Source organism: Myxocyprinus asiaticus, chromosome 6 (assembly GCF_019703515.2).
Source record: "Myxocyprinus asiaticus isolate MX2 ecotype Aquarium Trade chromosome 6, UBuf_Myxa_2, whole genome shotgun sequence".
NCBI lineage: Eukaryota > Metazoa > Chordata > Actinopteri > Cypriniformes > Catostomidae > Myxocyprinus > Myxocyprinus asiaticus.
In genome coordinates this window covers 12,217,044-12,242,007 of record NC_059349.1, presented here as the reverse complement: position 1 = coordinate 12,242,007, position 24,964 = coordinate 12,217,044, and the positions used below count along the sequence as shown (strand labels likewise).

At 36.4% G+C, this 24,964-nt stretch overlaps 1 protein-coding gene across 1 annotated transcript in view; it reads left to right on the top strand.

Annotated features, from left to right (window-relative positions):
- dpp6b (dipeptidyl-peptidase 6b) overlaps positions 1-24,964 on the top strand; it is a 182,431-nt gene that overhangs the window by 705 nt on the left and 156,762 nt on the right. The gene's annotated exons all lie outside the window — the stretch shown is intronic.

Genomic DNA, 24,964 nt, shown 5'->3' with positions numbered 1-24,964 from the left:
ACCGTCAGGTTTGGTCTTTATAAGTTGACAGGGCATGGCTATTTGAATTTTTTTCTAAAAGAGCGGTAAAAGTTGTTTCATGTCGTTTGGGATTATTGTTCTTGAAATGACGCGCGTTGTTATCTTTTTGCGCGCTGTATGTTTGCGTTTGAGCAAATGTGGCACATGTAGTTATAAAACTGCAAGATAACTGTTGAGGTGGTTGAGGTGGTTAATTCGCTAGAAAGCAAAACATCTAGTGACCAGTAGGGTGATTGGTGCTGAACGCAGAACATATAATACAAAGAGTTTTACTTTGCGTCCGCCACAGACTGATCGCGTATTATTTTCATTGATTTGACCTTGGATGACGTCACAGCCGACGATGCGTCTGAAAGGACTAAATATTAAATGAAACAAATGACAATAAAATGCAAAGTAATCTCTTCAGTAATCAAAATACTTTTTGAATGTAACTGTATTCTGATTACCAATGATTTAAATTGTAACTGTAGTGGAATACAGTTACTTATATTTTGTATTTTAAATACGTAATCCCGTTATATGTATTCCGTTACTACCCAACCCTGAGTAATCTAACGGAATATGTTGCAAATGACATTTTACAGCATGTATTCTGTAATCTGTAGTGGAATACATTTCAAAAGTAACCCTCCCAACCCTGGGGATTACATATTTAAAATACAAAATATAAGTAACTGTATTCCACTACAGTTACAGTTTGGTAATCAGAATACAGTTACATTCAAAAAGTATTTTGATTACTGAAGAGATTACTGTCATTAGATTTATTGTCATTTGTTTCATTTAATATTTAGTCCTTTCAGATGGAAAACATTTATACATATAAATTATGTGATCCAAAGTGCATTTGAACAGCGGTGAAACACTTTCTTATGATGTGCTACATTCATACGAGCAGACAGAGAAGTAAGTTTTAAGTAAGTTTGGAGCACAAGAAATAGAAATAAACCTTGTGTAAATTGTCAGCTTTACATTAAGCTAAAATGCTATTTCTAGCCATTTTACATGCACATGTTACCAGGTACGATCATATTTTTTATCAAGAAAATTCACGTTGGATCATAATTTATTTTTTCTTGTAAGACCTTTGATATTAGGGCAAAAATCATATTCTTGATAATAATTTTTGTATTGTTTTCCTGTAAAAATATCTAAAATCCTTAAAACAAGATCAATTTGATTTATCTTGTTTTAGAAACAACACTGCATAAGATATTTAGGTTTTTCAGAGAATGTAGTTTTAACATGTGTATTTTGTCTTACTGTTCTGGCAGAGTTTTTATAGTCAAAACAAGTGAAAAAATCTACCAGTGTTGAAGTAATCTAAAGTATTTAGAATACATTACTGACCTTGAGTAATCTAACGGAATACATTACAAATGACATTTTACAGCATGTATTCTGTAATCTGTAGTGGAATACATTTCAAAAGTAACCCTCCCAACCCTGTATATATATATATATATATATATATATATATATATATATATATATATATATATATATATATATATATATATATATTATCAGGTGCTGCTAATATAACATTATATATATATATATATATATATATATATATATATATAATGTTATATTAGCAGCACCTGATAATATATATATATATATATATATATATATATATATATATATATATATATATATCCCCCAACACCTGTTTGTTTGTTACTACAATCTTAATGATTTTTTCTGATCCATGAGAATATTGCATGTAATGCTTAAAGTTCATTTTTAAATTAAAATCTATGCTAGTATCTAAACGAAATGAGACAAATGAGAAATATAATGAGACAAAATACTTAGCCTATTTGTTGATTTCAGTTTGGTTCAAGATGATTAAATCAAAAGTTTTTTAATAACTATCCAATAAGTGAAAGGATGGTTTTTGGGGTGCCTTTAGCCCCATTGTACCCTTACACGTTAAGAAAATGAAGGCAAAAGAGTCAGTAGAACACATCCAGAAACACTGTTTTGCTTCCCCATCGTGCTGACCAGTGATATATGTTGCCCATTGCATATTTCTGGCCAGTTTATTTCAACAAGTCTTACAAAGTATTAAATTGAGTGAATGAGATCTTGGTGTCTGTTGGGAATAGCATGCTCAGCTATTTTATGATGTATTCACTCTTCATCGTTGAAACTGTCATGACAAATAGTTAATAAGTTGGAAGGTCAAGGCCTATTAAAACTGACTGCAGATGAAAATTACTTTGAAAATGAAAATATCTTATGGTAAAAGTATTTTAGACTACTGTACTTTTTGAGGTTACTCTTAATTACATCTTTTTTTTTTTTTTTTTTTTTGTTTTTTTTGGCATTATTTGACAAATTAAATTGAATCATTATATATAAATAACACAACTGCCATTTTGTTTGTTCAGGTGTTTGTTGATTTTTTTTTGTTGTTTTTTTTTTTTGTTACGTCATGCAGTTTTGAGAGCTGTGGCATTACCAGCAGCAGCTGCCTCTTTTAAAAAGCCACCATTAGGCCAACAGAACAGTTAATACTCTGAAGTCATGCTCTGTCCAGTGACAGTCTGTCACAGCAAATGGTTTGTGCTGAATAAGGCGGTGACAATCAGCAGACGGGGATCTGTCTCAATCAGTCTCCCTTGATTGCATAACCTGTCTGTGCATTTTATAAGTAATAGCTATTATGCATACAATTGCTTGAACCAAGGACTTTGATCCATTATCAAATAATGCTAAAACAACTGCATGGATAATATCCATCAATCATTGCTTAACTAAAGGCTTTGTTTATAGCATGCAACCCCTCCATATACACTTCAAAAAGAAATCCATACAGTCACTGAGCACTCTTCATAATGCTTAGAAAACTGCAAGTCCATTCTCTGAAAACAGCTACATATAGTATAAGAGACTGAGGAAAAAATCAGTTAAGAGTTGTGTATCATTGGTGGCCCAGAAACAACTTGGGAAAAGAGCTTACAGTGAAAGAAGCGAGGAAAGTGGAACAAAGTAGGTAAACAGATGCTATTCTTAGCACAGAGAGAAGGAAGAAGTACTCAGGAGAAAGTTGTCCATCTACAGAGAGCCCAGATGGAGAGGGTGTGTAAAAAGGAAGAAAGAAAATAGATAAGAGGCTGGGGAAGTAAGATTATCTCTTTGCAATAATGACTCACTATGAACCTGTTAGTAAAGACTCATGCAGACTAGACATTTCAATTTGAGCTAGAGATGTGAGAGAAAACTAGGTGGCAAGACACAAATAGTTTCAAAAATGTATTTGATCAAAATTGACTGTTTACTTTACACATTCACAATACGCCCAAAAGTCTTGTTTTTCAACCCCTACGTTGAGAAAGATCAAAAAGCCTTGAAGCTGGTTGCCTTAATTTTTTAAGTTTTCTCAACTTCTGATTTTTTACAGTGTGTCAAGTTACAAGTTACAGGAACTTAATTTTTTTTCTTGAGACAGCAACATTCTGTTGCAACCAATATTACTTGCTTGGAGAAGAAAAACATTTTCAAGTTGGGTCACACGATCTCATGTATCGGCTCAGGCTTCAATTTAATGCCCATGCAGATCTCTAATCTGAAACACAAAATTAAACGGGTTGCGAATGCAATTCATGTTGACTTAAAGGTGCTATGTGTAATATTTTACTGTACTAAATCATAAAATGATCATAATATGTCATTAGAGAATTAGGAAACATGCTAAGTTGAAATACTGGCTTCTCTGATAACAATGCTACAGCCAGTATATTCTACTTTGAAGTTTCCATTCCAGGCCGGAATTTCTGTTTATGTTTTGGCCTGTGTGATCCCGCCCACTGCCCACTCACCAATAGTATTTCGACACCGCGGGGTTGCCAGATTTGAACAAGTTTGCAGGCAAACAACACTGCGTGCTGCAGCCATGGAAGCCAGCAAACGAACTGGATCAGAGATAACAGATTCCACCCGACCTAAAAAGCCTCACCATCCATCTAAAAACCACCATGACCAGAGGAGTAGTAAAACAAGGATAAATATTGGAGATGCCTTTGGAAGATGGAGACAGCTTAAAGCCCAGAAATACTTTAAAACGGATGCTGAGTTGGCTAATTTGCGTGACAACTTTCTGGCTACCCCAAAATCCAATATTTTGAATTTGGACTGCAATACCCATTTCAAACGCTTGTTGTCAATCTTACATATAGCACCTTTAAAGCTACCTGTACCTTTTGTCCCTCTAGCGGTTGAAGCATAAAACTGCAAGTTACTTGCAGAGGAACACTTTACGTCAGTTGTGATTCAGTACTGCTCTTCTGGCGGATGAATCTCATGGTTTGAGGACTCAGAGATCACCTGCAGGGTCATGACGAGCTATTTTCATGTTTGTATTATGTTTCGTATTTGCTTAAACATGTCTAAACTATATATTACTTACTGTGAGGAAGATACAAACAGCACTTAATAAATTTTTTATGTGATAATTAAAGTGTTTTTCCACTACACAATACATATTAATGTTTGTATTGTATTACACATATCATATTAAGAGGTGAAACTTGTGAAATTGCTGATATGAATCCAATTGAAGACACTCTATTTTTAGATTGGTCTAGAGCCTAAGTGGACAATGCAAGTGAACTGCCATACTTCAACAGTAGGTCTATGCACTGCAAACCATAACAATTACAATAATAGATTTTTTATAGTATATTTGGATGTAAAGTTACAACAGAGAGATTGTTGCATGCTATACAAATTAATAAGCATTACTGTGCTATGAAATCGGTACATTATAAACAACATGAGATGAGCTTACATTCACCACCTTGTACCTACTGTGGCTTTTAGATCTGTTTAAAAGGGCTATCTTCTAAAGAATAAAATGGCAAGTGTCTGTACTCTAATTCATTACTAAAAAATTAATTATTGGCTTACACTTGCCTGCAAAGTTTAAACCATTCGGTCTTCATCAGGCACAAAAAAAATAAATTTTTATAATAAATACAAATAAAAATAATATATATATACAGTATATATATATATATATATATATATATATATATATATATATATATATATATTCTGCTAAAAGGAAAATGGAAAGTGACAACATCATTTCTGTGACTGAGGTAAAAAAAGAAAAAAAATTGCCTGAGAAAACAGCGGCACACACACTTAGAGACACGCACTTATGGGACTTATGAAACTGCAGCAATGCTGCTATAAAATACTCAGAAGTCATGAATATTAGTAAACATGTAACAGTAACTTCACCAGAGGAAAAAAAAAAAAAACACATTGTGATAGGTACACATGAGTAATGTTCCGTTCATTAAAGCATGACAAAAAAATACGCTTCATCAACCCTGATAGAAAACATAAGCATTATAGCAAGTAAACAACTTTTCAAAAAGTAAAAAACAGTTAAATCCATTAGGAGAGTGATTTTACTCCACTGCTGTCTTGACTTCTTAAACCGTGACTGACTGAACAGCTGTCGCACTCGCTTCCCGCTTCTCACAACACAACCGGACCTTCTTTCTGAGCTTAGGGATATGACATAAACATGCAAGGTCGAATGACGAATGCCTGAGATTTCACGCCAAGTCTGACCTGACAGCTCAAAATGAAAATAATTACTGTTGGCTTAGCATAGTGAATCGGGGTAAGACAATGACAGGGTTTTGAACATGGATTTTTAATGTACTCACTCAATAATGAACTTTTGTTAATTGTAACCAAAAAAAATCGTACATCTTGCAGACTTAAAAAAAGAAATGGATGTAAACATGGCAAAATCTCTCTCTCTCTGTGAGGTCTTGGACATATCAGTTCAACAATATTGCATAATTTAACTTTTGCATAAAGTAAGTGCTATAATTAGATTTTTTCATTATTAATTATCAAAACCAGTGACATCTGATAGTCAGGCATGTTTTTCAGAAAATGTAGCACCCATTAGGCTTGCTTAAAGTGCCATGAAACACTACAACAAATTTTTGAGATGTTAACAGGTATATATGTCTTGCACACAAGGGCAGATAATGTCAACATTCATTATTTTTCATTTCAAGAGGAAAAGGGTTCAATTTATTTTTGTCTTCTGGGTTTGAAATGAACATCGAGTCAACGTCACAGGTCGTGACGTATGTGGTTAGGTTTTCCATTGAATTTCAGCAAACTACGTCACGGGTGTTCTCGATATTATTCATGAAAAGGCGTGGCCTTTACCCTTTGACAAGCGAGTGGTTGCCATGCACGTCACCAGTGCTTCAAACTCTCAAGCGCCATCAGTCAGTTGAGAGAGTTGATAGTACTGTGACGCAAGTCCCTCCCACACTGCTGACAGAGGGACAGGTCAGGCTTTCATTCAAAGGCAACACCTTTTAAATGTTTGCGCAGCACGCGTTTATTAACGTGAGTGTTTGGAGATATGTGGTGATGTGCAGTGTCTCTGACTGGGACTCGTTAGAGACGCGGTTTGCATTGATTGTCCCAGATACAAACGCCATCCATCCATCCATCCATCGTGTTAACCGTTCTAAGTACTTATATTTGTAAATCATCATCTTGGAATATGCTGTTAACTGCATTATTAAAGTTGAGTGACTGGATCAGACAGTTGTTGGGTTCACTCCCCCTTCTCCTCTCACTCCAGTACTTATCATGCCCACTTTGAGTGCATCATTTAATCCTTGTGCGACCTTCGGGACATTTATGTCTTTTTCATTTTTGTTTTTTCGATCATTTTGGCTGTGTTAATGCCAACGCCATAAATTTAGCCAAAGATGTGTATTTTGGGGGGAATTTTGATATTTCAACCTCAGTTCCTATAATACATCTATAATACACTGTGTACACAAATAGTTACGCTCATGACCTTCAGGACAAAAATGTCCCCATTGAAACCCATTAAAACTGCAATATTTGATCCCAGTGCCATTAAAGCATAAAATCATGAATTATATGATATTATGCTTTCATTCCAGAGCCCTGGCTTCAAAATTAAATTTTTTAATATTTTCCACCAGATGGTGCCTTTTTTCTCATGTGTAGCCTATGGAGCAAATACATGCTTTTTTCCTATTTTCTGTTTGATGTATTATAGAGCACTGCAGGCCAACTGGATAAATGATGCAGCTAAAATTGTGTGGGTGTGGTGGTATGGATGTCAGGGTGTGTTTCATATGTGTGTATTGAGAAATTTTTGTGTGTGTGTGTGTGTAAAAAAACAACAGTGACATTATGTAAACAAACTGGCATTTAAAGGGTTAAAATCACGTAAATTAATGAATATTTGGTAGTTATGATCAGGACTGATGTTGGTTAAAAAATCCAAGTCAGTGAAAGTGGAAAATAACATTAATATATAATATTTTTCAGGCAGTTTTTTGACGCGGACAGTTTTGTCCTCTAAGGACCTCTGAGTAACTTTTTTTTATTGACACACAAGGGTTAAAAAATGTGGTAAGAACTCAACTGTGCTGAAACAGGGGGGGGTGCTGTGACTCTTTAATGCTTTCAAAATGAACAATTATGCCTAAAGTGTATTTTTTTGAAAATCACAGCTCATAAATCCTTGCAACTGGTTTTCATCCATCCGCTGGGCTGCATTATTGGATGGCCTGCCAACACATCTTGGGACAGGGCATAAAATTACAGATAGCTGCTGCGAAGCTATGAGGTGGGTGGGACGACGAGGTTTGACAGGGTAAACAGATCGATGCTCAGTGACAGCGAGCCCTCAAAAACCTGATGAGAGCCACAAAGTGTGAATGTAGAGAGTGCCTGTCACCTTCACACACTTACACACACACACACACACACACACACACACACACTCCAATACACAATCTTGAAAAAAAGGCTGAATTATTTATGTCTGCAATTTTCTGACTTTCAGAAATGGTGTTTTCTCACCCTATAGTGCTAAATGGTCTTTTGATGTTCAGGTCTTTAAACCATTGATTAGATGATTCTTATGCCATAGAGGTGCAGTAATGTTATCAACAGCTTGATACTGTAGTATTTTCTTCCAAATGAGAAAGATCATATGATATCATAGTTGGCACTTCAGCTGATTCGGTGCAAGGTCTACATCATCTACAGATGGTAATCTGTGCAAAGATTTTTTTTTAAAAAGGAGGCAACGTGTAGATTTAATCCTCTCCACTTCAACTTTAGAAACCATGGTAACGGTAAGGCAGAGGACCCACGGAGGGAAGAGGGAGCAGCTTCTGAAGCAGAGCCAGGAAGCCATTACGGCACAAAGTAGCTGACCTTTGAGCCACTCCAGACTGAGTTGATAGGCAGACAGGGAAAAGAACAGAGCTCCAAATACAGCCAGGGCTGCTACATTTATTTGATTTCGGTGGAAGTTCAACTGAAGTAAACAGGAAATGTGTAAGCCTGTAAGCAAAGCTGGCCTCTTGAGTTGGAGGTCATGTATATTAAATTTGTTGAGAAATGACGTCTCTGCTTCATCAGTGACACATAACCAGAAAGTCATTGTGACGAGGAAGAGGGTGTGGCCCAGCTGTGAGGGTGCACGGCCGGCGTTAAATAAGCTGATCAGCGGGATAAAGGGGAGCCAGAGACGGCAGTTCGAGAGAGAGAGAGAGACGCCCGCAACCGCGCTGCATGTGTATGTTTGTTTATGTTTGTTTTATGTTGAGTTCTGCATTAAAACTTTATGTTGACTGTTCAGCCGGTTTCTGCCTCCTCCTTGCCCGTCCTTTAACTGTTACAGCCATCCACCAAAAAAAGTAGTCCCACCTCAAAAAGACTTTACAGCTCAGAATTCACCCGTTTTACTGAAGCACATTAACCGAAGATTCTAAACCTTCTACACAAGTTTTCTGCTAAGCTTCTGTAAGCATATTTAATGTAAACACACATCCTGTTAATATTTACAAACTGAGGGATGCCACAGACACTGTCCATAGACAAAGGTGATGTGTGTAACTTTTTCAAATACTTTCTCCTATCCCAGCTTAATATGCTGGGACATCTATAAGTAATTAAGCCTTTCGAAGGTTGATTCCTCACAAAGTGTAAATATTGTGCCATCAGAAACATTACTACTTTTTGAGCATTTCAACATAGCAACATATATTAAACCAATGTCATATTCCTTTGATCAATGGCAGGCAGGAGAGTATTTTGGAAAGTGTTTGGGAGTGTTCCTTTTCAGAATCTATTGAGCTGGCTTCGGAAGCTGTTTCAAAAAGTAGTCTGTAGACATCTTAATTATGCTGCCTCCTAAGGCCACATCCACACAGATTAATTACCTGAAATGCCGATTCATTATTTGAATGAATCACAATGAATCGCAAAGAATACTGAAACATCATACTCAAGTAAATGTTATGTTACTTCCCAATATATATATATATTTCAAAATTAAGTACCTGTCACATATGATAAACACTAAATGTGTCCGCTTGCAAAAAAATAACAGGAAGACATGATTACAAAGATTAGAAGATGAAAAGGTTATTTTTAATACACTGATCACCATTTTAGATCGCAATGTATGAAAAAAAAAAATGTGTATGGTCTAAGATACCCTTAATGCTCACAAAGCGAGTTATTTTTGTGAAAAAAACATTATGTTCAAAATGTTGAAAAGTGCAGAAAAAGACTGTCACATGGCATGTCACGTCCTGCACACTAGTGGGGGTATAGAGTACAGGCGAGTAGTTTAGAATTCAAAACATAGCCCAACCACTCTGGATCTGTCAGCATGAAAACCAGATTGAACATAGCAATCATGAAGTTGTCAGTGGTCTAAATCCAAGAGTGGACTGTATAGAACACATGCATATTGTCTTTGTCTGAAGTGAGTCATATGCTTGATAAGAGCGTCAATATTTTTTATTCACCGTTAAAATTGTAAAGATAAAAATCAGTTTGTGTGTGTGTATACGCTTATCATTATATTTACAGTATGTCTGTAACATAAAATAAACATATCATGTTGTTGAAAAGGATGCTTGAGCAGCTGTTTCTGTGAAAGGCATAGAGAGTCTGCTTCTCTCCTTGTCGGTAACTTGGCACAAGCAGATTTAAAATGCAGGAGCTGGTGATTTCGCTGTTAATTCCAAAGACACAAATATGTGACGCTTCGCTGCTGGGCACTTAATTAACTGTCACAAATGAATATGTGACAATATGTTTGAAGTGGTTGTCCTCACCTAATGTGCTGATTTAGGCAGAGATAGTGAGCTAACACTAATTACATTGCAGTTCCATAATATAGATCTCACACAGCAGCCCAATATTATCAGTGATAGCTAATTTACAGGCTACATTATGGATACAGACAATCTAGAAAGCAAAAATGTTACATTTATCTCATTCTTGAATGCCGATATCTCGACTGGCATAGAAGAGCAAAGCTGACATGACATGATCATGCAATTGCCCTTCTTCGTCTTCGTTGAGAAAAAGGCCTTCAGGTGCAGCCATCCAGGTGTTGTACTGCTGCTTGAGGCATCCTCCACATTACCCCCCCACCTCTTCCATGATTAATAGCAGTTGGTGCCAGGTCTATTGCTAAAAAATAGAAGTAGTAAGGCAGGTGCATGATCAAAACAGGGATAAAAATTACAAAACCATTTTTTTTTTTGAAAATACAGATCAAAATGAATGCCTCAATAGAAAACGTCCTGAGTCTAAAAGCAATCGCTTGTCCTGTATAATTCAATATTCTCCTGTAGGTAAAGAATTTGAACAAACTGTACATAAACACTGGCATATTCTCAGCTCTGATCCTGTAATGAATCATTTCTGTAAGGATCCTCCACGAATAGTATTCAAGCATGCACCCAATATATGACAGTTTGTTGTTAGGGCTGATCAGTCACATGAAAGCTCGGTACATTTGTTTCTATCTGTCCCCGACGGCAACTATAGCTGTGGACAATGTACCCAATGTAATTTCATGTCCGTGTGGTTTGGTTTACGTTGGAAAAACACAACAGAGTTTAAAAACCAAACATAGAAGCAATATTCAACTTAATGATAAAAAAAACAAAAAAAACATTGCTGTTCACTTTAATCAATTTAAGCATAATTTGTCTACACTTCGATACACAGGGATTGAACAGGTTAAGATATCTAGAAGAGGAGGTGATGTCAACAAACTCCTCTTACAAAGAGAGGTATTTTATATATGCACACTAAATAATACCCTCTGTCCAAAAGGCCTTAATTTAGATTTTGATTTAAAACATTTTTTTGTAAATTTCTTTTTTCTTGGATGCTTTACTTGTTTGAATATTATGAATTATGAACTTCTTTGCAACGTGTTATGTTACGTTTTGTTTTTCTATGCTTGTTTGTTTATGTTACTGGTTTATACTTAATTTGCTCGAATTTCATGAATCTATTTATAATGTTAATTGTAAAGTTTAATTTGTCTTTGTAATGCATTGTTGATGCTGTGATACTAGCTTTTTAGGATTGGTATAATTGGTGGTATTGTATGATCTTTATTGTAGGTCACTGGTGATTGTTTTTTAGATAGGATAATTGACTTGTTGTTTGTCCTCATTGGATAATTGTTTACTTGTTTGCTGCCCACACCCATTACCAGGTGTGAGTATTTATGTAGGCCTTCAATACCTGATGTTTTTTACTGCCTGACAAAGACCCAAGGGGTTGAAACGTTGTTTTTTCTATTAAATTACATTGGAGCAACTATAGCAGTGTGCCGTTCTCTCCTTGATTTATGATTTTTGCCAGGTCTATTGCTGCCATTTAAGTTTTATTAGCGCAATTTGATTTGACGAGAGTCACAAGATCGATTCTCTCCCTAGCCAATCACAATGATGGATAAAAAAACAAATAATCGGGACAGGGATGTAGCGAACACTGATGGAAGAAAAATAGTGCAGTATAAGTACAGTTACAGTTTTTAAAATGTTTGTCGCCTATACAGCTGGAGTTGTGCTGACTGCCTTCTGCTGACTGTGACTCTAAAAAATATGAAGGTGGTACTTGAAGCTAGAATTGCTGGTATGAAACATTTCTGGAGGCATGATTAATTGCTTTAATTTTTTAACATGTTATTTTTTTATATACAGTAATTAATCGTACTGAATTAATGTGTTAAATCGATAGCCTTAATATAAAAGTATACTGTATGTCATTCAACACTGAAAAGTAGCAATAAAAATAGTTCAGCAAAGTTAAAAATTTATTATTTTACACAATATTTGTGTGAGCTATGTATTTTATGCTTATTAGAGTATTGTGCTATTAGCTTGGCAACTTGCTAATGTCAAACTCTATTGGAATCAATTATGAGTCAAATCTCCCATACGAAAATCTAGATTGTGTGGTGCACAGAGTTGCTTTCTATGTAGAGCATTCCAAATTGGTCACTTCCTTGAGGTTCCATGATCTTAGATGGTGCCTTAAGCCTAGGTAAACGTAGTTTTTACTTGATGTTACATCTCACACACAGTCAAGCATTCTAGCCTTTTAAAGTAGATTGATCTGCAAGCGACACAACATTCTGTTGATCACTTGGTTTCAATTTCTGCTGCGTTGCGCCAGGTTACCTCATCTGCTGTGAATACATACTGATTCAGAATGGAGGAGCAGTGACAGACATACCAACTCCCTCTTACTTTCTTTATGATTCCCTGTTGCATGGAGCTCCCCCCTACCCCCATCTCTTTGCGCAGCCATGTCACGTTCAATGTGGACTGAGAGATTGCTTGTCACTGAACTTTATTGCACCGCGTCTGGTAAGGAAATGGTGTTAGAAGGCAGCTGCTATGTAGGCAGTAGGCACTGAGGCAGCTCACAAGGTTTTGGACAACAGCTTAAGAATCTAGTTTGTCAGAGAGCAGAAAGAAGGTCCGACGTCATTGCACACCAGAGAACATAGACACTGTAATCAGCTCTGCTGAGACTCATAACCAGATGTCTGTCTGGCAGACACGGCTCAGAGGACCTGATTATCCGCCCACAATCAGATTAAATAACATCTGTTTACATGAGAAACGCAGTAAATCACTCTTTCTAAACAAGGGTTGAACCAAAAAACATGAACTAAGGTGATGCAGGTGGAACATTTGTATCTGGACACCAGAGGCAGCACTGTAAACACTACTAGAAGGTTGTGTGTGTGTTTAGTCAATAAGGAGTGTTTGCACATTCAAACTGAAGTGTACGCCACACCATGACAGCTGGGGTTTAATATGACAGGGCCGGGATCGATGGTGCCTGACGTTTGATCGGATGATGCATTTCACACGGTCACATTTCAAACAGGCAGAACCAGTTTTTCCAATCAACTTCCTCTCCACACTCACTCAAATTCAAATTGTAAATTTTAATCACATGACAAGATTATTATTCAGTGAGGTGGGAAAGGCTTAATGTTTGCTGGGATTTCTATGAATGTATTCAGCTGCAGTCTATTTTTCACTTCTATTCAAATCAAAGCCAGCACTCTGTTCATCTCAGGAAATTAGTCTAGTCATTTATTTTGGCTGATCTTTGCATGTGACAGACTCTTGAAGAATTCACAGCGATCTGTGTGTGATATGGTGCGAAAAGCTTTGAAACAATCGCTTCTGATGAGCAAAATCTCTGCCAGACTTTAGACTGATCACACTGTGAATTCGGTGACAGTAGGTCAAGAGTTCTGCTGCTGACTTCGGTCTGTGCTTACTGAAATTCGAATCACTGCACCCAAAGTCATTGTTTGGGTTCATGTGCGTCCTGTTTTCCAGAGAAGTGTCCAGTGCCAATATTAAGTTGTATTTAGTTGTAAATGTTGTAATACAGTCAACAGGAATGCATATTTTATTAACTTTACCTCCTAACCCAAATCTCAACCCTAAACCTAACTGTCAGTGCATTAAAAATTTAATTTTAGTGCAAAAATGCTCAGTTGAACTAGAGAGAAAGGCATTAACACATTCAATTATGCAAAAATGTCCAGTGGGGCATGGTGCTTGTCAGTAATTTGGCAGAATGGGGTCAATTTCAGGGTATATGAACTTTTGGAATTTCCTGTGTGATCACATTGTCAGCTTTTCCATTCAAGCTCAATTCGTAAGCACTGTTCCTCTTTAAATGTAAACTGTGTCTGAAAACGAAGATAAATAGTTAGTCAATGATTTAACAGACAGTTTTTTGTTTTGTATAAAGGCACCTTTTAAAGAAAACTGGTTTCAAGCTATCTTTTAAATTCAAGTGCATTTCAGATGCCATTTTGATTCTTTTCACCAACCGAGATCTACCGTGAAATAAGCATAGTGGTCAGAATTTGTTTTAGATCATTACACTGATGACCACCTGCCTAATATGCTGTTGGTCCTCCGCGTGCCACAAAAACCATGCCAAGGCATGGACTCTACAAGACCCCTGAAGGTGTCCTGTGGTATCTGGTACCAAGAATGAGTGGTGGTGGCGTAGTGGGCTAAAGCACATAACTGGTAATCAGAAGTTGCTGGTTCGATCTCCACAGCCACCACCATTGTGTCCTTGAGCAAAGCACTTAACTCCAGGTTGCTCCGGGGTTATTGTCCCTGTAATAAGTACACTGTAAGTCGCTTTGGATAAAAGCGTCTGCCAAATACATAAATGTAATGTAAAAAGTAAGATCCATTGAAGAATGCAGCAGATCCTTCAAGTCCTATAAGTTGCGAGGTGGAGCCACCATGGATCGGACTTGTTGGTCCAGCACATCCCACAAATGCTCAATCGGATTGAGATCTGGGGAATTTGGAGGCCAGGGCAACACCTTGAACTCTTCATCGTGTTCCTCAAACCATTCCTGAATACAATGTGTGCAGTGTGGCAAGGTGCATTATCCTGCTGAAAGAGACCACTGCCATCAGGGAAAGCCATTACTATGAAGAGGTGTACCTGGTCTGCAACGATGTTTAGGTAGGTGGCACGTGTCAAATTGACGTCCACATGAATGGCCAGACCCAGGGTTTCCCTTCAGAACATTGCCCAGAGCATCCACACTCCCTCCATCGGCTTGTCATCTTCCCACAGTGCATCCTGGTGCCATCACTTCCCCAGGTAAATGGCGCACATGTACATGGCCGTCGACGTGATGTAAAAGAAAACATGGCTCATCGGACCAGGCAACCTTCTTCCACTGCTCCAACATCTAGTTCCGACACTCGTATGCCCATTGTAGGCGCTTTTGATGGTCATCATGGGCATTCTGACTGGTCTGCGGCTATGCAGCCCCATACGTAGCAGGGTGCGATGCACTGTGTGTTGTGACACATTCCTCCCGTAACCATCATTACAATCTTCTGTGACTTGTGCCACATTAGACCTTCTGTCGGTTCACACCAGAAGGGATAGCCTTTGTTGCCTTCGTGCATCGATGAGTCTTGGGCAGCCGACACCCTGTCATCTGGTTTGTGGTTTGTCCCTCCTCGGACCACTGTCGGTAGGTACTCACCACTGCAGACCGAGAGCACCCCACAAGCCTTGCCATTTCAGAGATGCTCTAACCCAGTCTTCTGGCCATTACAATTTTGCCCTTGTCAAAGTCGCTCAGATTTTTACTCTTGTCCATTTCTCCTGCATTCAATACAGTATGTTGACTATGAGAACTGATTGTTCACTTGCAATCTAATTTGCCCAGACCTTGACATGTAGCCTTGTTAGGAGATGATCAGCGTTATTCGCTTCACCTGTGAGTGGTTAAAATGTTTTGGCTCATCACTGTAGATGTTATACTGCCTTGGAAGCCTGTCTGAAACCAGTTTACATTAGCAAGAGGTAAAGTACTTTACCTTTTTACTTTTAAAAGAGGTACCTTCATACAAAATTTTTTTATTGCCTTTGATGTCGAAATACTTACACCTATACAAATTTTTGCCTCTGGATGTGTATTTAAATGACACATTGTAAAATGGTAGGATAACCTGAGTATACCCCAGAGAGATGTGATGTAACCAACAGATTAGGATGTAGATTAATTTCTTGGAAACAATCTACAGTAAGCACATCCAGCCCATGGTGTGCATTCAGTGAAGCTTGGAAAAGCTTTTTTTTTTTTTTTTTTTTGGCTATGATCCTCTATAAGAAATCTAGTATGAAATTTTCAGTGGCACATATTTTCTCATCAGTATGACAAAGTGTTTACACCATCTCAGGCATCATGGATTGCCTGTGAAATTCTACTTTCCGTTTGTTTTATAATGCCATGTGTGTAGTAAATTAATAGCATTATTTTGCAATTGAGTGTGACATTTCAACACACAGTATTATTTTCATCTATGTGCACAGAAAGGTAATTAAAAGGATCGTGTTGATTGACCTACTCAAATATCTTTACCCAAGCTGAATCATGTGGTTTAGTTAAACAAGTCATGCATACAAAAGTCATGCATGCTCATTGACTTCAACCAAAACATGCAAGTCACGATTTGCGATTCTTAACCACCTGTATTCAGGCTGCATGGTTGGTGTTATCCAATCTGTCACATAGTATGGACTGTGACAAAGCCAGGTTGTTTGACTACCCCCTAGCTGAGTATACAATGAAAGTCAATATGCTTCTCTTCATGAAAGGAAACAAATCCACAGGCCTCTGTCCTTTTGAATGTCACTCTATTCTGGGCCAGCCACCTATAGATTAATTAAGGTCACTCTATTGGCTCACATCCCTGCCAAACAGAGAGAGGGATTATAAGATGAAAAACTTGGTGTGATGTTTTCTACACTGACAGCCTGTTGATCATGTAATCAGCGTAAAACTGCTGTGAAGCTAATGAAACTCACTGCGTAGTCATTACTGAGAAAAGGAACACAGTTATTGCTAAAATACATAATAGCTATGATTGTCCCCCCCCAATGTTGTGAATGATCCCCCCTCACTCCTCAATCATGCATCTGTCCTTGTTTATATATTTTTTTATCAACGCTGAAAATAATTTAGTATAAGGTACCTTGCAATTGCGTGACTGTGAGTCTTTCATAATCAGACAAAAACTGATGTCCCCCCTCCATTGTATGAGTTGGTATCGCCCAACTGTTGTCACGTAATCCCCCTCTAGCATAGATGGCGGTGTCAAGTGGTACATGTTACTTTTTTTCAGCGCTGACCAGGATGGGCCAATCACAGACGTTTATTATTACTGGATGAGGATTTTTAAAAATGCTTTTATAGATAACACTGAGGCAATTTCCCTTCACAGGTATGAATCTTTGAAATTAGCAGTTTTTATTAAACAAAACTATCCAGTGTAAAATGTCTCCAAAGGGATATAAAACGTTCTGAGATTTAAATGCGGATGCATGGATGCATTCTCTTTTCAGAGTGTCAAGCGCCCCGTGCAGGAATAAAACTTTGTCTCTCACAAGACACAGTCAGTGGCTGACAACATGTGCAATTTCGGTCTGTAGGTCTGTTATCCACACAAAACTTTTGAATGAATTTAGAAAACATTAAATATATCACATATGTGTCATATTTGGAGTCAGTGAAGATGTTATAGGCATCAATAGAAATTATCAGTTGTTGTTTTTAGGGTGAGGAAAGCAGACAGGCATTTCAGATGAGTAGGTAAGAATTTTCAGAAAGGGTTAATGTTCTTCTGAAACATTAACCCTAATGCTTTTTCTGAATGTTTGATATGATACACAGTGTAAAATATTTAAGAGTATAAAAACCAAATCAACGCCATTGGCACTGTGTCATGTTAAACGTTGTTTGAAACTTTGAAAACTTGACTTGGACTCGAGCCTTTAGGACTTGGGATTTTTTTCAGAGTCCAGCCAAGTCCATGACATTTGTGACGCAATGACAAACAAACAAGCAAACAAATTACGTAACATAGGGTGGCCATTCATCCTCTTTTTCCCGGACATGTCCTCATTTTCAGACCTGAAAAATGTGTCCGGCCGTGATTTTAAAATTGCCTCTAAATATCAGGGATTTGGCTTTGTCTTCATATTGATGTGCTCTCTACAGTTAGTACTATCATACATTCTGTGTATTTAATATACTGCGCATCAGTTTTCACGCATATATGTCCTTACGTGTGATTATTTTGGCTGAGAGCAGCAGCGCGCACTCTTTCAAAGTATCAAAGATCAGGGACATTTAAACTAATATGATGGATGAAATAGACCATGATGAAAATTTTACAACTCAGTCCAACACATAGTTGTAGTGCAACCTCTGTGTGTTACCTGTAAAGCTGTAAAGTTTCAATGGCAAAAAAGTCAGAAAATACAATGAAGAACACGAGTAAGGTGAGAAGTCTCTATTCACCTATTATCCATACTAAATATAATGTGAAAAGAACAACACGTCAGCTCAAAGAGAGTTTGTCATAAAAATAAAAAAAAATTGATCTTATAGGCTACACCTGGACACAGCAGGAGGACTGAAAAGTGTGAAGTGTAGTAGAATAAAAATACATATCTGAACTTTTCTGTTTTTATTTTCTGCTTAATTTTATGGGCATTATTAAATTGTTTTAATGTGACCATTTATTAAATGTTTTAAACACATTAAATGTATTTAATTAATTACATTACATGTATTCCATCCATAATTTTAGATAAAACTAAAATAATTTAATGGACAAATTGAAAATGAAGTAGAAAAAAAAACAATTAAAATTTGAAATAATAACCTTTGTTGTAATGACTAACACAGCTTTCACTTTCTTTAGTCTGTTTGAGTAGAGGGGGAAAAAAATCAACTTTTGGACTCGGACTCGACTCGGACTCGATTGTTTAAAGACTCGGACTTGACTCAGACTCGACTAAGGTAGACTCAAACTCATCTCTGGCACATAATGTATATACATTGTACAGTATACAAATAAAACAATGGTTGACATTACACTACCAGTCAAATATTTGGACTAAATTTATGTTTCTCATGACCTTAATAACCTTTTGACCTTTTGATGACAAATATAAATCATGCATATGTATGAATTTCTGTACAAAACTAATTATTTTATTTTCATTATTTTGAAATGGATGAATTTGTTTTTTGGTCACTAAATAATTCCCTACACTTCCATTTGTGTTATTAAATAGTTTTGATGACTTTGATGAATAGTAATAATAAAGAATGAGTAGATGTGTCCAGACTTCTGGCTAGTAATGTATACTGTAGCATTCTGCTTGCCTCCTTTTCAAAATTGTCTTTTTGTTTTCTATGGACACATTATCTTTCCCTCAGTTCTCAAAACACTTGTTGGACAGTGTTCTAGTCTGTCCTGCTCAGTAAGGGTGTAATTATGGCTTATTTGGTTCCAAGTGGAAAGCTGAGAAGGCCTCATTATCTCTGGTTGACGTATATAGCTATTGATTTCTGTGGCAAACAACAGAGTAAACCATCCCATCAGTGTCCTCTTATTGCTTTACCACCTGCTGGCCACAAGGAGTGCTGTGGCTCTAACAAGCAGCAGCACAGGTAATGATTGTTGTTCTATTCTTGTAGCTGCTTCAACACATGGTTTGGCAGGCTGCATTAATCACTGGGCCTTAGCGCTGAGCTACATATAGTACAGAAAATTCCATGATATAACAAACACCACATTATACAGTGTCAGATGGACATGTAAGGGATAATGTACAATCAGAAAATAAATTGATCAGGACAGCAACATAAAGCACATGGTCTTTTATTATCTTAAAGGGTTTATTATGCGATAATATCCAGCTGACTGAATGTTATCCTGCTTATTACATTGTGTAACAGGTAAAGGATGGGCAAGGATGAGGCGGGAACCGGCTGAACAGTAAACATAAAGTTTAATGATAAAACTCAACATAAAACAAACACAGACACACATGCAGCACGGCTGCATCCATCTCTCTCTCTCCCGAACTGGCGTCTCCAGCTCCCTCTTATCTCGCTCTCCCACTGATCAGCTGACTCAGTGCCGGCCGTGCTCCAACACGTCCCAGCCACGCCCTCCTCTTCATCACACACGGCTACTTGCCAAGTAAATATTTATATGTATATATTAGAGCTGTTGGAAATAACGCATTAACATATGCGATTAAATAAAAAAGATTAACGCATTAATATTTCTTAATTGCGATTAATTTACCGTTAATACAGTATTAACACTGGTGTGAAGGGCGGAAACTTTGTAATGTGTCCGCCCGGAGTCATTACACTGATGCACAAGCCACAGCACCAGAGCCCTTCTAGTAATGAGACTCTACAACCTAAGCACAAAATAGCGTAATGTGGCGGTCCCATAGACATTCTATGGGCTGAACTGTCTTAACACGCTAGTTGACTGTTACTCTCTCTCCTGTGATAGAGCCGTGGAGGTTGTTATTTCAGTAAATAAAAGAATATCTGACAGCGCTTCCCTGTCAGTGATAAAATTATGGAGAAAGGAGCTCTTTTTATGTACAAACAAGCACAGATAGGACTTAGGGATCAAGTGTTTTTCAGCGCATGTAAGGCACGTTTTAATTACCACAGAAGCACACCAAATCTAAACCATCACCAAAACGCAGAATGAGACATTTTGTCAGCAAGCACTATTCATGGTGAGTTCAAAGTGGCACACGTCGCTGGCGTTGCCACTTTGACGTGAATCATGTACGCAGCTTCATGATTGCTATAACAAAGCGGATAGCCACAGTCTACTGGCAAATTAATATTGTGGAGGATGAGAGTTTAAAGGATTTAATGCCCATTGTAATGAATACGCAACCTATGTGGGGACTAGTTCTTTCAATTAGTCAAACTCTCACTTAGACTTTGGGAAACGTTTGATGTTACTTCAATTGGTGCTATTTGAGTGCATTCTCTTTATATTGTGGAAGGCTTTGTTAGGAAAATATTAATAAAGCATTATATTGCTACATAATGTTGCAATATAATGCCGCTCACTAGATGTTTTTTTTTTTTGTTTGTTTTTGGCACCATTCTGAGTAAATTCTAGAGACTGTTGTGCATGAAAATCCCAGGAGATCAGCAGATACAGAAATACTCAAACCAGCCCATCTGGCACCAACAATCATGCCACATCAAAATCAATGAGATACATTTTGTTCCCCCATTCTGATGGTTGATGTGAACATTAACTGAAGCTCCTGACCTGTATCTGCATGAGTTTATGCACTGCACTGCTGTCACACGATTGGCTTATTAGATAATCGCATGGAAGATTGTTGGTCCCAGATGGGCTGGTTTGAGTATTCCTGTAACTGCTGATCTCCTGGGATTTTCATGCACAACAGTCTGTTTTGTCTCTGTTGTGCGTGACATATTTAACATATTCTTCATTAGACAGTTCAAACTACTTTTAAAGTAGTTTGTCTGACAAAATGGAAGTTGGATTTGTTATTTTTTTAATTTATTTTTTTACAGTGAATGGCAGCAGGAAATCTGAACATTTGTACAGAGCAGTTAACTTGGTCAGTGTCACAAATTGGCTTTCAATTGATCAGTGACCTATAAATCATGCAGTATCTTAAATGTCTTATTTTATTTTATATTTTTCAAAATCACATAATTCTGAACAAACTTAGATGTCAAAAGTGCAGTCCATGCCATCTACACTGAAAAAAAGACTAATGAAAGTTTTTGCACAGTTTTTCTAAGTAAAATCTACTTTATGCAATAATATTGATTAAAGTGAGTATATTTAACCTAAACATTTCAGTTAATACAGGAACTTTGGTAACACTTTATTTTAGGGATCAGAAATTAGACAGTAATTCATGACTAATAATTACACTTGTATGTGACTAGTTATGGACTTGTTTGGCATTATAATGTATTTATTAAGCCTTTATTGGCTGATTTCTTATTCTTGCTTTATAGCCCTTTTACATTTGCTTTTATCATAACAATGAATTTATGAGCTAAAAACAAAACATATCAGTAGCTAGTATGATGCAAATCCTTTATAGGTTCTCAGTACTCTGTGTGAATGTGCGGCTTATAAGTATAAAATACATGTAGAATGCATATTGTATTTCAACAAAGCAGGGAAGGTTAGGGTTTGTTTAAGGATAGGTGTTGGTGTGAGGTGTTTGTGGGACTCAAACACAATAAACATGCTGCAGTGATGCCCCTATACTGTATGTTAGTATTTAATTATGGGTGCAAATAGCATCTAACACTATTTGCACTTTGTGAAAGAAGACACTTTTTGTTGATATTCACACTAAGCAATCAAAGTCTCTGACTTCTGTATTTGTTGAATACTTGTAAGCTGCATATTCACACAGTTTAATGAGAACCTAGGATGTATTTTGCACCTTACTAGCTATTGGTATTTTTTGTTTTAACCTAATAAGTTCATTGCTAGAAAAAAAGAGGCTATTAGGCAAGGGTAAGAAATCAGCAAACAAAGGCTTAATTAATACCTTATAATTCTAAACAATTCCGTAACTATTCCATTACAAGTCCAGTTATTAGTCATTAATTACTGTCTAATTTATGAACCCTAAAATAAAGTGTTACCATAACTTTTACTTTCAAATCTGATGTATATGGTACTTAAATGAACATTTTATTAGAACATTTGACATTTTGAACTTTCCTTATAAACATATTTTTAATCATTTTCCGCATGATATACGAACACCTTTCACAGGGAAGCTCAGTGCATGCTGTGTAGTCTATTAGACAACAGCTCCTTGCATTACTGTTAATAGCTGTGTTTATACTGTTAATTAATGTGTGCTGTCATTAAAGCAAAAGGGGACATACCAAATATTAAGACATTCTGAAATTCATACTAATTTAAATTCAACTTTTCATTAATGTCCTTATGTAATTTATAATATTTAAAAAAATGCTGAATTAGAAGCGTTTAATGCATGGTCTCAGACTTTTGACTTCACTATTTGCTGCTCCAAAGTGTCATGAGCCTTTCATTTAAGTGAAAACTGTGCACAGTGAAATCAGCAGGGGGCAGTGCAACTCTCCTGGAAACTGTGGATGTCTCCTTTTAGCTCTCAATAAATGGAATACATGTTATCCGTAAGCTTGTGAGCCATTAAAGAATTTACAGTGTTCCTTATCCATACTGGTATACACCACATACATTTTAATAATTATTAAATAAAAATAAAAATAAAAAAGGCATATTTCTTTGACTTTAAAACAAGTATATAAGAATAAAGGTTCTTGATGCATCACCACTTTTGTAAGCCATGTTAAATTTATGTTGTCATACTGCAAATAAAAAACACAATGACATATAACAATGACAGTCATATGGAAATATGAGTACGGATCAAAGGTCATTGCTCATGGTGGTTTTGATGTAAAATCATACCTTGAATTGTTAAAACATAGCTTTTAAAGATCTATCCACTGTAGTAGACACATTGCATTAGACGGTTATAAAAACACAAGCACTTCAATAGTTATAGCAATAATTAGCAATACTGTGAGATTAAAATGTACACAGTCAGACTGCATCATACATTATATCATAACTATTGTGCAACAGGATGAAATACATTGTGTGTACATGTTTGTCTTCAGTCAGGTAACAAAAGTAAAACCAAAGCTATGATTCTCCTCACAGCGAGGGAGTTTTGTTGATGTTGTTTTTGAAGATGAAGTCATGTACAAATAATGTGTTGTGCCACACAGGTTGTCATGTATTGATTCTGAGATGACAGCAGGAGATCACTGGGACTAAAGAGAATCAAACCCACTGCAAAGCCCTTTGTTTTGGATTTATGTGTTCTCTCCTCACACAGTGAAACAGAAAAACGAGAGGAGTTATGTATATGACAAATGCTGTAGAGCAGGGGTCTTCAACAGGGGGTCTGCAACTGTACTGCAGGAGCTATGACAATTATTGTTTCATATCAAACATAACATATCATATGTGATAAACTATTGAAAAATTATTTCTTTGTCCCTCCCACATGTTTTAAGTAAAATTAAAATGTAAAGTACAATGAACAAGAATTACTCTGTAAGTAAATAATAAAATGGAACATTTTAATGGCTTTGCAATGTGAGCATCATAACAAAGTACAGTTTGTGCATACACTAATATGGTACTCTACACATAATATTACAGGCCAGGCTTTAAATTCAACACTCAGTTTTGTACAACATGTAACAAGGATCCACAGATCTATACTTGGCCTGAAAAAGGTTGAAGACTCCTGCTGTTAATCAAATTAATTATGCTTTATATGAATTATGTTAGGCCTATACACAAATAAATAGTATAAAATGATATATATATATAAAAAATAATTATATAACAAATAGCACTTAAAAATTCTATTAATTATGCCTGTGGACTGTAATAAAGGATATTCTTACCATCAGAGCAATTCAAGCTTGAAGTTCCACCTTCATGAAGTGGTGAAAAGAGTACAGATTTTTTACTTAAGTAAAAGTAATGCTACTGAAGAAATAATTCACTTGAGTACAAGTAGAAGTACTAAGAAATATTATGACTCAAGTAAGAGTAAATAAGTAATTGCTGAAAAACTAATTAATCAAGTATTTACTTTGCAAGTTACTTTATGAAAATTATATTATATATATTATATACTCTTCCATTTTTAGAACACAAAGACATTTTTGTTCTTGAAAAAAAAAATGATGCTTCCTTTCACCAAGGATGCATTAAACTGATCAAAAATACTGCCAAAATCATTAATTGCAATTTATAATTATGGTTTGAAATAATTGTTTTAAGTGGTATTTATTCCATTTTTTTTTTACCCATGATGGCAAAGATACACTGTATCACCTATTCCTTACAAAAGCATTCTAATGTGCTAATTTGGTACTCATGGAAATGTCCTTATTATCAGAATGATTGAAAATGGTTGCGCTACCATGCAGAAATCACAATGCAGTGGGTTTTTTCCCCATTTGCTGAAGTATTGAGTTCTTACAAGTTGCTTTACACTTGCAAGTCAAATTTTGGTTTTAAAAATAGGCAAAGAGAAACACATTTCTCCTGAAATAACATTTTCTCCT